The sequence below is a fragment of the Megascapheus bottae genome, chromosome 5 (assembly GCF_031878675.1).
Source record: "Megascapheus bottae isolate mThoBot1 chromosome 5, mThoBot2.hap1, whole genome shotgun sequence".
In the NCBI taxonomy this organism is placed as follows: domain Eukaryota; kingdom Metazoa; phylum Chordata; class Mammalia; order Rodentia; family Geomyidae; genus Megascapheus; species Megascapheus bottae.
In genome coordinates this window covers 32,758,474-32,771,255 of record NC_143513.1, presented here as the reverse complement: position 1 = coordinate 32,771,255, position 12,782 = coordinate 32,758,474, and the positions used below count along the sequence as shown (strand labels likewise).

At 36.6% G+C, this 12,782-nt stretch overlaps 1 long non-coding RNA gene across 1 annotated transcript in view; it reads right to left on the bottom strand.

The window, feature by feature from the left end:
• Window positions 1–2,175: 2,175 nt before the first annotated feature.
• Window positions 2,176–12,782, bottom strand: part of LOC150063198 (uncharacterized) — a 40,946-nt gene continuing 30,339 nt past the window's right edge. Inside the window, exon 3 of the long non-coding RNA XR_016535408.1 lies at window positions 2,176–2,275. This is a non-coding gene — a long non-coding RNA (uncharacterized LOC150063198). The remainder of the gene's footprint in view (window positions 2,276–12,782) is intronic.

The following is a 12,782-nucleotide window of genomic DNA, read 5'->3' as shown; positions in this document are numbered from 1 at the left end:
GAACCTGGGTCTTCGTGCATGCTAGACAAGCACTCTACCACTAGGCCAAACTCCCGGCCCGTCCTGTGCTCTTCTTTCTGCTAAGAATTGTTTTTGCTATACGGGGTCTTTTATTATTCCATATGAAATTTGATCTCTTTACATTCTGTATAGTTAATGTGTTTCATAGCTTTGCTTGCTTGCTTGCTTGCTTGCTTGCTTGCTTTTCTTTCTTTTTTTTTTTGGGCAGTCCTGAGCTTGAGCTCAGGGCCTGAGCACTGTCCTAGTCAAGGCTAGTGCTTTACCACTTGAGCCTCAGCACCACTTCCGGTTTTATAGTGATTATTTGGAGATAAGAATCTCACATTCCTTAGAGGAGGGCTGGCTTTGAACTGCAATCCTCAGATCTTATGAGTAGCTAGGATTACAGGCGTGAGCCACCTTGCCTCCTACTTGTGGCTTTTTCTATGTATGTGGTACTGAGGAATCTAACCCGGTCTTTGTGCATGCTAGGCAAGCACTCTACCAGTAGGACAAACTCCTGGCCCCTCATACTTTTGTGTTGGTGATTTTACTGCTTAAAGTGGCTCAAGATTTGTGGTTTATCTTAAGGAAAAATATATGCATCAGATAAGTTTCTTCAGCTCTAAGTTTTAGTGTTGATGACTATGAGTTCATCGTTAATAGATCAACAGCAGAATGTGTGTAACAGTGAATGACAGTCTGTGGCGTTGTAATCATATGATTTTTAGTATATTTTTATTTAAATGTGATACTTGAATGATCTTCCATTACACTTCCACTGTTTCTTAAGCTTCTCTTTTTCCAATGGTACTATTCTTATTTTGGAAAACTGAAATTAGAACAAGACTTGACTGATATGAAACCGTAAAAATAAATCTTTATTTCATTTTTCCAACACCAGACCACAAGAATTGGCCCAATTCATTTTTAGCAAATGCATGTATCAGTGCTGGGTTTCTTCCTCCACTGAAATACACAATTTCCACAAGACTGAAACCATTCTATTTGTTTCTTATTTCTGCCAACATACTGTAGCTGTCCTGAAAGAACTGTATCTTTAATTATTGTCCTTTGTACCCAAGCAAGCCTGCAAGAAGTACATAGAATTAGGAAAGAATATTTTTGCATTCCAGTTTCAATCACAGAATTATTTTAATCATGAGATTAAAGATGTGTACAAATAAGATCTAACTTGGGGTTTGCAGACAGTGAGAGAGAGGATGTTTTGCAGATGTTTAAAAGTTGCTGAGAATAATAAATAATATACTAAAAAAACTGTGCCTAATATCTTTATGTGAATGCTTCCAAAGTAGAATTACCCAGACATATGGAACGGGTTCTTTTTTTTTCTTTTCAGAAAGAAATTAAAAGAAGGAGAGGAAGAGAGGAAGTAGAACTGTCAGAGAATCCTTTAGTCTTGCTTTTTGTTTTTTTTGTTTGTTTTTTTGGTGTTTTTGTGGCTCCAGTGGACCTTTTTGCTCAGGGAATGACTGGGCAAAGCAGCTTCATGAAAATGGCTTTTGTAGTCAACCAACTGATCTATCTGCTTAAAAATTGTATATTTTCTCAGAGCTGCACTATTAAGAAACAGGACTGGTCAGTTAGACTAATGAGGCACAAATAGTTTAAAACAAGTTATTTAGACATAATTTTTAAGGATCCTGTTTGTTTCCTTAGTTACTTTAGATTACATTATATATCATTTGACTCTTTTGTTTTGTTTTCTTTTGCCAGTCCTGGGGCTTGAACACAGGGCCTGAGCACTGTACTCGGGCTTTCTTCAAGGCCAGCTCTCTACCACTTGAGTCACAGCACCACTTTCAGCTCTTTTCAGTGTATGAGTCACCAAGGAATCGAACCGAGAGTGTCATGCATGCTAGGCAAGCATTCTACCATTAGACCAAATTCCTGGCCCCTATCATTTGACTCTTTACAGGATCTTTGTAGGTTTCTTTCAAAGATTCCAAGGTGAAGATTTAAAAAAAATTCCAGTGAAGTATTGCTTTCTAAATAGGAAGCACACACGTAAATAATTGAACATTAATTTGCTGCAAATAACAATACGTACAATATGAAGAAGAAAATAGTGCTTTATCATAAAAACAAATATAACAAAAGTCCAGAATATTCATTGATGTTTTTGAAGGAGATGCATTGTAGTTGTTAGGTATAAATATTCACCCTTCACTGTTATCTTCCTGTTGTTTTTTCCCCCCTTCTTGGCAAACTTCCTTTTCAGCAGCAGGAGACAAATTGAACATTTCCAAAAGTCCTAGAGCAAAACAGGAAAGAATGTCTTTGATTTCAAGTTTTACATTGTTGTCTTAATCATGAGATTAAAGATCAAATAAATAAGAGCTAGTTGGGCCTGAACACACTGAGAATGGAGTGTTTGGGAGATGCCTAAAAACTACTGACAATTACAGGTGGCTATATCAAGTAACTGTAGAAGAGATATAACATTAAAAAGATAAAAAAACAAAACCTCTAAGTAATACTCATACTTAATTGCTTTCTGTTGAAATAAGCTTAATTTGAACATGCTACACAGATTTTCATTTTCCCCAGAAAGGACATAATCTCATGAAAAGAGAGAGTATGTGAAAGTAAGACTGTGAGACTACTAAGCAGGAATTTTGTGAGGCATAAATGAGATAAAATGTGATTTATATGAATTAAAATTTTGCATTATATGTTATCAATTAAAATTGAAACAGTTAATTACAGCCAAACCCCCTGGGAATTATTGCCTGAATGACACTTATATAAATTTTCCATAAATGAATTGTGAAATAATTTTCTTTTGTTTTTCTGTTCAGTTGAGGATGACACATTCTTTGAATTACAAATGTGTTTAACTGTAGGGCATTTCACAATGTTATGAACAGAAAGCTAAAAGAAATATGTTTACATAGGCAAATGTCCTACATTTACAGAGAAAAAATGATACTAAATACGTAAGTGATAAACTATAGATACCATTTAAGATATGGATTTAGAGTAGGGAATCATTTCTAAAAATGGTCAAATGGGGAATGTTCAGACTTTGTGGGCCATATGGTCTTTGTCACATCTACTCAGCTCCACCATTATCACATGAAAAGAGTCATTGAGAATATGTTTAAAAACACTAGCAACACTAGCACTTTTTCAAAAAAGTTATTCGTAAATGCAGACAGCTTTTTGTATCTGACTTAAGTCCCATAATTGGCGAATCTAATACAGGAAAGGATAATAGTATCACTGTGTACTTTCCTGATGATGTCAAGCCCATAAAAAATTAAAGAATCTAAAAGGCCACCATGAGTTGGCATAAACTGGAATTCAGTTAGAAACTGGGTGTATATTTACTTATTTAGCCCATATTTGTTAAACTTCTTAATTTAGAATAATTTGTTAGTACCTAGGAGACAAGATTTATAAGGAACAAACTTTTCTTCATGGTGAGCAAACATGGGCTGTGCGAAGATGAACTGTGATATTTCAAGAAAGCTATAGTGGAACATCTTTAAAAGAATTTAAATCCCAATTGGAATGATCAAAGAATTGGAAAGATCTGTTTATAAGGATGAATTTAAATAATTAGAAACCTATAATCTGGAAGGAATAACTAAGAGGCGTTGTGTCTGAATTTATTAGAAATTGCTCCAGAGTTGCTAATACATTACATATGGTTATTTATATTCTCAAGACAACTTGGGAAGTCTCTTCTGTTTAATGTCCTTGTGAATGCTAAGAAGACACAATAATACAGCAGCAGCAGAAATGAAATCCTTAAGATGAAAGTCAGATCCCTGAGAGCCAAACTTTCACATTTCCCAATCTTTTAGTTATGTTTTATGTATAGATACCTTTTAGTTGTTATTGTTCTATGAAATATAATCCTCTACCTAACTTACCATAGCACATATTTTCATGTTCTCCAATCATCTTAATTACAATTCATACAACTATACAAATGTCTTTTGATGTCATTGACTTTCTTTTGTAGAATATGATGTTTGAACTGTCCTAATCTATCTTTATATTAGTTCTACAGAACTAACTCAATTGTCTTTTAAATTTTTTCTTGACTTTTTTGTAGATACTCAGTCTCAACATTACTTACAAATAAGTTATCATTATCCCTGCTCCTACATTATTCCACATTTAGTTCTCATTTTTTAGTGGTTAAATAAAAAATGCCATTAGCCTTCACTTCTTTATCTATATTTTTATTCCTCAAATAACTTTATGTTAAATCCTGTCACTTTATCCCTATTGAGCTAAATTACTAACAAACTAAAAAACAACAAAAAACCTTGCTAGCCTTCCTGTCTTCAATTTATAGCTTCTACTATAATTGGTTATTCTAAATACATCAGATCATGTTGTTTTGAAAATAAATGAATAAAATGCACAAATGGTGGTTTAGATACCAAAACAATAAAATTCCAAATATAAAACCTGTGTCTACACATATAGACTGAAAAGTGAAAATTCATTATATCATGTATCTCAATTTATTACTGTTAAATTTATGATGACTAAGTTAAAATTATTTAAATCAAATCTTTAAAATGCTAATTATTATGGTCATTTAATACACAGATGATGAGGGAAAACAAGGTTTTAATTCCTGTTCTGATTCCTAAATGTTAAGTTTTACATTGTAAATTTCTTAGACTGTGTTCTTATATAGGTGGATCTGCAACCATTGGAAGGCAGCCTTAAGGCAGTCTTCACAGAGGGAAAATAATTATCAGCCACATGCCACCTGATGCAGGCATGGAGCTATATGTAAACAGGGTAACAAGGCCCTGTACTTTGGTGAATCATGACTGATCCACAAGACAAGGAAGGAATAAAATGTTAAGGGATAGTATTCACTAATTCCCAAAGTAATTCAAAACATGTGCTTCTTTATTTTTCTCTCTACTGAACATTAAACTACTTGAATACAGAAAATACCAGTTGTCTGAAATTCAAGACTACTTGCCAATACAGTTAAAGTTTTCTTCTGAATCATCATCTCTATATAGAAGTGCTCAATGTTGATATGATTCTCTGTGAAACTCATATAAATGATACCTATTCCTTACTCTTATTCATATTAAAATGGTGTTGTTATATTTACAAAGACACAGTTTTCCTTAAAACGTACTATCTTTAAAAAGTGCGTATTCTAAAAGAGGATTCAGATTGAATCACTAGTAAAAATAGATGCTATATCATATTTTTACACAGATTGATATTATAGAGATTTACTTTGTATATTAACATTTCAGAAACAGTGGAAGAATTATGTAAAAGATTAGGAAATCATAGTTATTTGACTTCATCATATTTCTCTGATATACATTATATATATGCATAAATGTATATGTACATTTTTTGTGGTGGTCCAGAGGATTGAACTCAAGACCTCATGCTAACTGGAGCTCTTACCACTGAACCATTTCTGCCAGCTTTGCTCACAGACACATGTTACCATAACAAGTGCTGTGTCAAGGAACCCACTGGACAATTTTTCTAAACAATCTCAGCTTCCCAAGTAACTAAATTGCAGTAGTAAGCCACCATTTCTCACCTGTGTATTTTTAAATATTATTATATGGGAACATTAAAGTAGAAATAATATAGAAATGATTGTAAAAAGATGTGCTAATCTGGCCCCTATTGCTACAGTTTAGAAATGATAGTGCTATGTGATCACCATATTACTTAATATGAAATTAGTAATTAACCTAGTAACTTTCATGTGTTAGGTTTGTGTTTGGTGGGAATTGAACCCAAGGCTTCACTGTACATCTACAACAGACCTCAGCCTTTATCAGCATATCAGGGGCTTCAAAGTTTGTAGCATTTAACTTTATTAACTATGTATGGCTATACTATTTAAAATTGTATCAAAATTCATAATTTAATCAATTTAACTATCCTTAAGAATAATAAATTAACTTTTTTTAATACTGGGGCTTGAACTCAAGATTTCATGCTCGTTTCATTGACACTATTACTATTTAAGAAACATTTCCAGCTCTTTTTTGAACTAATAAATTCTAAAATAGACTCTTGAAGACTTTTCAATTTGGGCTGGCCTCAAACTAGTCCCGTTCCTTTCATCCTCTTGAGTAGCTAGCATTATATGGGTGAGCCAACACTCTTGTACCTGTATTAGATTAGCATAATCCATCACATTATTTTTCTGAAGGCTTAAAATAAGATTAAGCACAAGGAGCAAAGCGACCTGTAATCCTAGCTACTCAGGAGGCTGATATCTGAGGATCAGGGTTCAAAGCCAGCCAAGGCAAAAAGGACCTGAGATTCTTATCTATCTCCAATTAACCTCTAGAAAATGAGAAGTGGGGCTTGACTCAAGGGTATAGTCATAGCCTTGACCTGAAGAGCTCAGGGACAGCACCCAGGCCAAGTTCAAGCCCCATGATCCCCCCACACACAAAAAGATTCAGCAACTACATTGACGTATACTTGAACTATTTTTGTAATGCATCAGGCATACTTATTTAAATTCACATCTATCTATGGACATCTATGTAATGTGCATAGCCAACTGGCTCTGAAGTCTCAGTCATATGTACTAGAAATATTCTCTCCAATAGGAATCGCTTTGTAGTAAGAAGTCAACACAAAACACTACATTAGAGTAATATCATATTACTGCTAAACCTAAACGTCACTATAAATTCTCACATTCTCAGTATTGTATATTTCTTACATATGTTTTAATGTTTAACTTTTGATGGCCATTAGTTAACTTTTCATATAGAAATTGTTCGCTTTGGTGTTTCATATTGACTTAGCTTAGCATTAGATGGTACTGTGAAGAGATCCTAATGGATGATACATAAGAAATTGGTAGCAGTATTTTTCAATCCAAGAAATTCCCTGTTCTTAGTGGGTGGGAAGCTTAAATTGTATTTTATTGTACTGTGTTGCCCTGCACACCCTTTAAAATATGGTTAGTGTTAAAAATTTTCATTTATATACCATCTGTAAGAAACTAATATGCAGCAAAATATGGGACATGTTGCAATTGGGATTTTTCAAAGTATCATTTGCAGGTACTTGAATGTGAGAATCCAGATGTACTTGACACTGAGTAACCAAGAGGAAGTACATCTGAACTTGAATTGTAAATATTACTGCCTATAAAGTTTTGGTGTATAAAGATTGTATATTTTAATTGAAGAAATATAAAATCCAGTGGAATATGATTTTCATGTATTTGGTCAACAGAAAAACAAGGATTTACTATTTACTTAAATAGCTCTTTTAAGGCTTGAGTTTAATAATGTCATTTCATTTGTACTAAACTTTTTAAAATATCTTGTGAAGTGGGAATTATATCCCACATACTGAAAAAGAATAAGACATAGAGAAGTCTTCTGATTTCATTATTGATTATCACTCAGAAGAATGAAAAAGATCATAACTATGTTTTGACTCAATTGTTTTCACTTTGCCTTCATTACTTGTTCTGTTTTCTCACATTAATTCCCAAGAAGCATTGTGTAAAAAAATAGCATACACAGGCCGGGAGTTTAGCCTAGTGGTAGAGTACTTGCCTAGAATGCACTAAGACCTGGATTCGATTCCTCGGTACCACATACATAGGAAAAAGCCAGATGTGGTACTGAGGCTCAAGTGGTAGAGTTCTAGCCTTGAGAAAACCCAAGGACAGTGCTCAGGCCCTGAGCCCAAGCCCAGGACTGGAAGAAAAAATAGCACATACCTGAAAGTAAGACAAGCATGTATGATAACTTATGTTAACTAATCTTTTAATCATAAAATTGAAAATTCTCAAAGTGTGTATAAATAGCAATTATAGTACAGCTTATATAATCAGCCAATGGACCTTAACTTGTAAAGAAATTTTGTGTCTAGGGACAACCCTAGACACAACTGCAAGGTGAAGAAAGGAATAAAAATTGTAATAACCAATCTGGGATGTAAATTCTCAATAAAAATATCATGAAACCCAGGATTTATATTGATTCTACTGCTTGTGTGTCTGTACTGAAGGATTTATATAATATGAATTTCATTATCAAAACTTGGGAATTATTGGGACAGAAAAATCTCTGTAATTCCCGCTATAATATGTGGAGAAAATGAAAGAAAAGAAGTAAGGCCAAAAGATTGAAGAAGAAAAGAAGGATGAGAACTCCTCTTTCACAAAGTATTAAGATTTCTAGACAAAGCAATAAGGCAAGAAACAAGCCTAAAGGGGATCCAAATAGGGAAAGAGGAAGTGAAAAGTCCCTTTTTGCAGATGACATGATTGGTATTTAAAGAACCCAATAGACTCCACTCCCAAGTTTCTTGAGTCAATTCAAAACATTGAAAAGGTAGCAAGGTATAAAATTAATCCTCAAAAATCTAACGCCTTCCTATATGTCCACAACAAGAGGATTGAGGGAGCAATCAGGAAAGCAACAACTTTTGCAATAGCCTCAAAGAAAATAAAGTGCTTAGGAATTAACTTAACTAAAAATGTAAAGGAGCTTTATGATGAAAACTTCAAAACCCTGAAAAAGGAAATTAAAGCAGAACTGAGGAAATGGGAAAATTTCCCATGCTCCTGGATTGGAGGAATTAACATCATGAAAATGACAATCTTGCCAAAGGCTATGTACAAATTCAATGCAATACCCATCAATATCCCAATGTCATTTTAAAAGAAATAGAAGAGGCAATCCAAAATTTCATATGGAATAATAAAAGACCCAGTCTAGCAAAAACAATTCTTAGCAGAAAGAACAGCGCAGGGGGAATTTCAATACCAAATTTTAGACTCTATAACAGAGCTATAGTGATCAAAACAGCTTGTTATTGGCACAAGAACAGGCCTGAGGACCAATGGAATTGAACTGAAGACCCAGAATTAACCCACAGTTCTATGGCCATCTAATCTTTGATGGGGAGCTAAAAAAATAGAATGGAAGAAAGCCAGTCTCTTCAACAAGTGGTGCTTGCAGAACGGGTTAAGCACTTGCAGAAAAATAAAGTTGGACCCTTCTATATCACCCTGCACCAGGATTAAATCCAAATGGATCAAAAACCTTAAGGTAAAAGCAGATACACTGAAAACTTCACAAGAAGGAATAGGAGATACACTGTAAGTCTCCTTGGCACAGGTTGGAATTTCCTTAATAAAGACTCAGAAGCACAACAAATCAAAGAAAGTTTGGGTAAGTGGGACTGCATTAAACTGCAGAGCTTCTTAATGGCAAAGGACATAGCTAGCAACGAAGTAGAAAGCCTACAGAGTGGGAGAAGTGTGGGGCACATCACATCAAGGGTAAAAGGCCCACCTCGTGGTCCAGTGCTCACTTCCTGGTTTTGGAAATCCAACCTGCCTGTCACCTTGTTGGGAGGTTTGGCTGTGGTTTGTGATGTAAAATAAGGCTACCTTGAACCCAAGGATTGGTCCTGCCGCCCTCTCTGACTGCACCTACCTCCCCTTGCCCTACCCTCCTTTATGCTGATAGACTCCTGCATCTTACTTGAGTCCCTTATACTTCTGGAATAAACGAGTTTCTGCTGTGACAGTCTCCCTGGCGCGTCTGTGTCTTCCCTCTGGAGAGGGAAGGCTGGGTGAAGTCAGCCAGTTCGCCCTAACCTTCCTCAGTCTCCTCTTAGTAGGGGCGTGTTCTCCTTGTCGCTACTGTGGGTCAGGGGACAAAGAGCGCTAAAAACCCCAACAGAGAAGATCTTCACTAACTATACAACAAAGGCCTCATATCTAAAATATATCAACAGCCCCCAAAATTGAATCACTCCAAAACTAATCTCCACAGAAACAAACATCCTATTTAAAGATGGGCCAAAGACTTAGAGTCTTCTCTAAAGAAGAAATAAGAATGGCCTATAGACACATGATGAAATGCTTGACATCTCTGGCCATAAAAGAAATGCAAATCAAAACAACTCTAAGATTCCACTTCACTCCAGTTAGAATGGCCAGGATCAGGAAAACTAATAACAACAGATGCTGGAGGGGATGTGGCCAGGAGGGATCACTACTCCACTGTTGGTGGGAGTGCAAACTCATTCAACCACTATGGAAAGCAGTATGGCAGTTCCTCAAAAGACTAAACGTAGAGCTCCCCTATGACCCAGCAATTCCACTACTTGGCATTTGCCCAATCGTCCAGAAACAAGGACATACTAAATGCACTAGCACAATGATGTTCATTGCAGCACTATTTACCATAGCAAAGATATGGAATCAACCTAGATGTCCCTCAGTTGATGAGTGGATCAACATGATGTGGTATTTGTACACAATGGAATTCAATGCTGCTGTCAGAAAGAATGACATCACCCCATTTGTAAGGAAATGGAAAGACTTAGAAAAGATCATATTAAGTGAAGTAAGCCAGACTCAAAGGAACATAGGTGCCGGGGCCAGCCGGCAGCAAACCAGGGTTCGCGGATTGGGATTCCTGAAATAGGGGCAAGGACTAGGAAAAAATAGAAGAGAGACAAACAGATGGAGTTCGGGAGGACTACAGCCCAAGTCAGCGGTCCAAGAAGTCTGTGAGCTCCAGACTGCTGCCTAAGACTGTGTCGTTTATTTTAAGTTCCGACCTTAAATACTCTTCTTAAAACTAGGGAACTGCCAGAGGCTACATTCATACAAAATAGTAAACAAATCACATATAGGATAATTGAGAAAGGATTAACATTGCTTAAAGTCATCATGATAAGAACTGATTGACATAGCTTAAAGTCATCATGATAAGAACAGATTGACATTGCTTAAAGTCATCATGATAAGAACTGATTGACATTGCTTAAAGTCATCCTGATAAGAGTTACTTCCTTGTGTATACAGTTGTGTAGGTCCAAGGTCAGGTCCAAGGTCATTGATCCCACAGTCGGTCCCCAACATCTCCCCCGTCTTTCTTTTAAAAGATGCGGACTTGATTGTCTTAGGTTGGGTGGATCGCTGACTCTGCCTTACCCGTCATGGGGAACTTCTTCAGATCAAGCTGAAGGCCCTGTCTTAGGTTGGTCAGAGAGCGTCCCCTCTTATCCCATCCTTGACTGTGATTCCTCTCGGGGGGGACTTCATCCATCTGGGGCTTAGATCTGCGGAGTTGTTCAATTGGTGACTGTTGCAGATGTGACCATTGGACGGCTACTGGCCATAGGTGTTGATTTGTTCCCAACCATAGCTTCAGTTGTCACTTTACTTGGAGTAGAAACAACAGCAGTTGGCTTGATATTGGCTGTTGGTGGACCTGAAGTGCTGGCAATTCCTCATTCTTCAGAAGCTGCAGTAGTTTTCAACGTGATCTGTCTCTGCTGTTCTGGGACCTTACTAGTAGGTTCTTGAGGCTCTTTTTTCGGCTCTAAGTGCCTCCCTTGATGCTCTCGGAGTTCTCTCTCCAATTTACTGATTCGACCTTCTTAATGGGACTTAAGAGCTGTCATACGAACATCAAGTTCATTTTTTTGCTGATCTAATGTTCCATTCTCCCCCTTCTTTAAAACAATGCAATAATTCAAACCTAAATGATTTTCTTGATTAAACCTTGAACATGTTCACTCACTCATTCACACACATTCATACTCAAAGATTTTAAAGTGCACAAAATTAATATTGGCCATTCATTTTAAGGAAGTTTGTGTCAAGAGAACTTTGCCAATTTTACTCTTGCAGGTGAGAATCAGGTTCAAAACAAAACTTTAGAAAAACCTTAAGGATCCATATTTAAAACTGGTACCAATTTCAAAGACAAAACTGGACAAGAAAAAATATGTAACACGAACAAGACAAAGAAACAGAGACTTTTACACTTAACACAAAAACATGAATTCAGGTCTTTTCCACATTACTGGATGCATTACTGGAGGGTTGGGGGTGAAGGTCCAGTGAGTCGCTGCTTGGATGACCACTGTCACTCTCCACAATCCGAACATAGCGTTCGGGCAGCCAACGGGCATCATTTTCTTCCTGTGAGAAAACACATACATGCCCTCTACCCCAGGTTAGAACAGGATCTGGTCCGTGCCAAGCACCAGTTAGGGGATCCTTCCATTTTACTAAGGCAAAAGCACGCTGCTCTCTTTTTTCCCAGAATCGCTGAGCAGCAGATAAATTATTTGAATCCAGATTCAAAAAATTTAAAACAAATAAAGCATGATTAAGTATATTCACAGGGGTAGCGGGATACGACTCTCCTTTCTGTATTTTAGCAATTTGATGTTTTAATAATCCATTAGCTCTCTCCACGATGCCTTGACCTTGAGGATTGTAAGGAATGCCTGTAATATGAGTGATATTATAAGAATGGCAGAAGGACTGAAATGCTTGGCCTGCATAGCCAGGGCCATTATCTGTTTTTATTTGCGAGGGAATCCCCATCACAGCAAAGCATCGAATGCAGTGAGAAATACAATGTTTAGTAGCTTCCCCAGCAAGGGGGGTGGCTAGGATAAAATTAGAATAAGTATCTACAGTAACATGAACATATTTTAATCGGCCAAATGATGGAACATGTGTGACATCCATCTGCCAAATGTGATTAGAAAGCAGTCCTCGTGGATTTATACCTAAATGAGGAGCTGGTGAGAAGGGCACACAGTTGGAGCAAGTTTTAACTATTTGACGTGCCGCTTCTCTAGATAATTTAAACTGTCGGCGCAAGGCTCGGCTGTTTTGATGATGGATGGCATGTGACTGCTTAGCAAGTTCGACTTGAGTTAAATAAACTCTGGTGGCAGAATCAGTAACTGCGTTACCCTCACTTAAAGGGCCAGGAAGA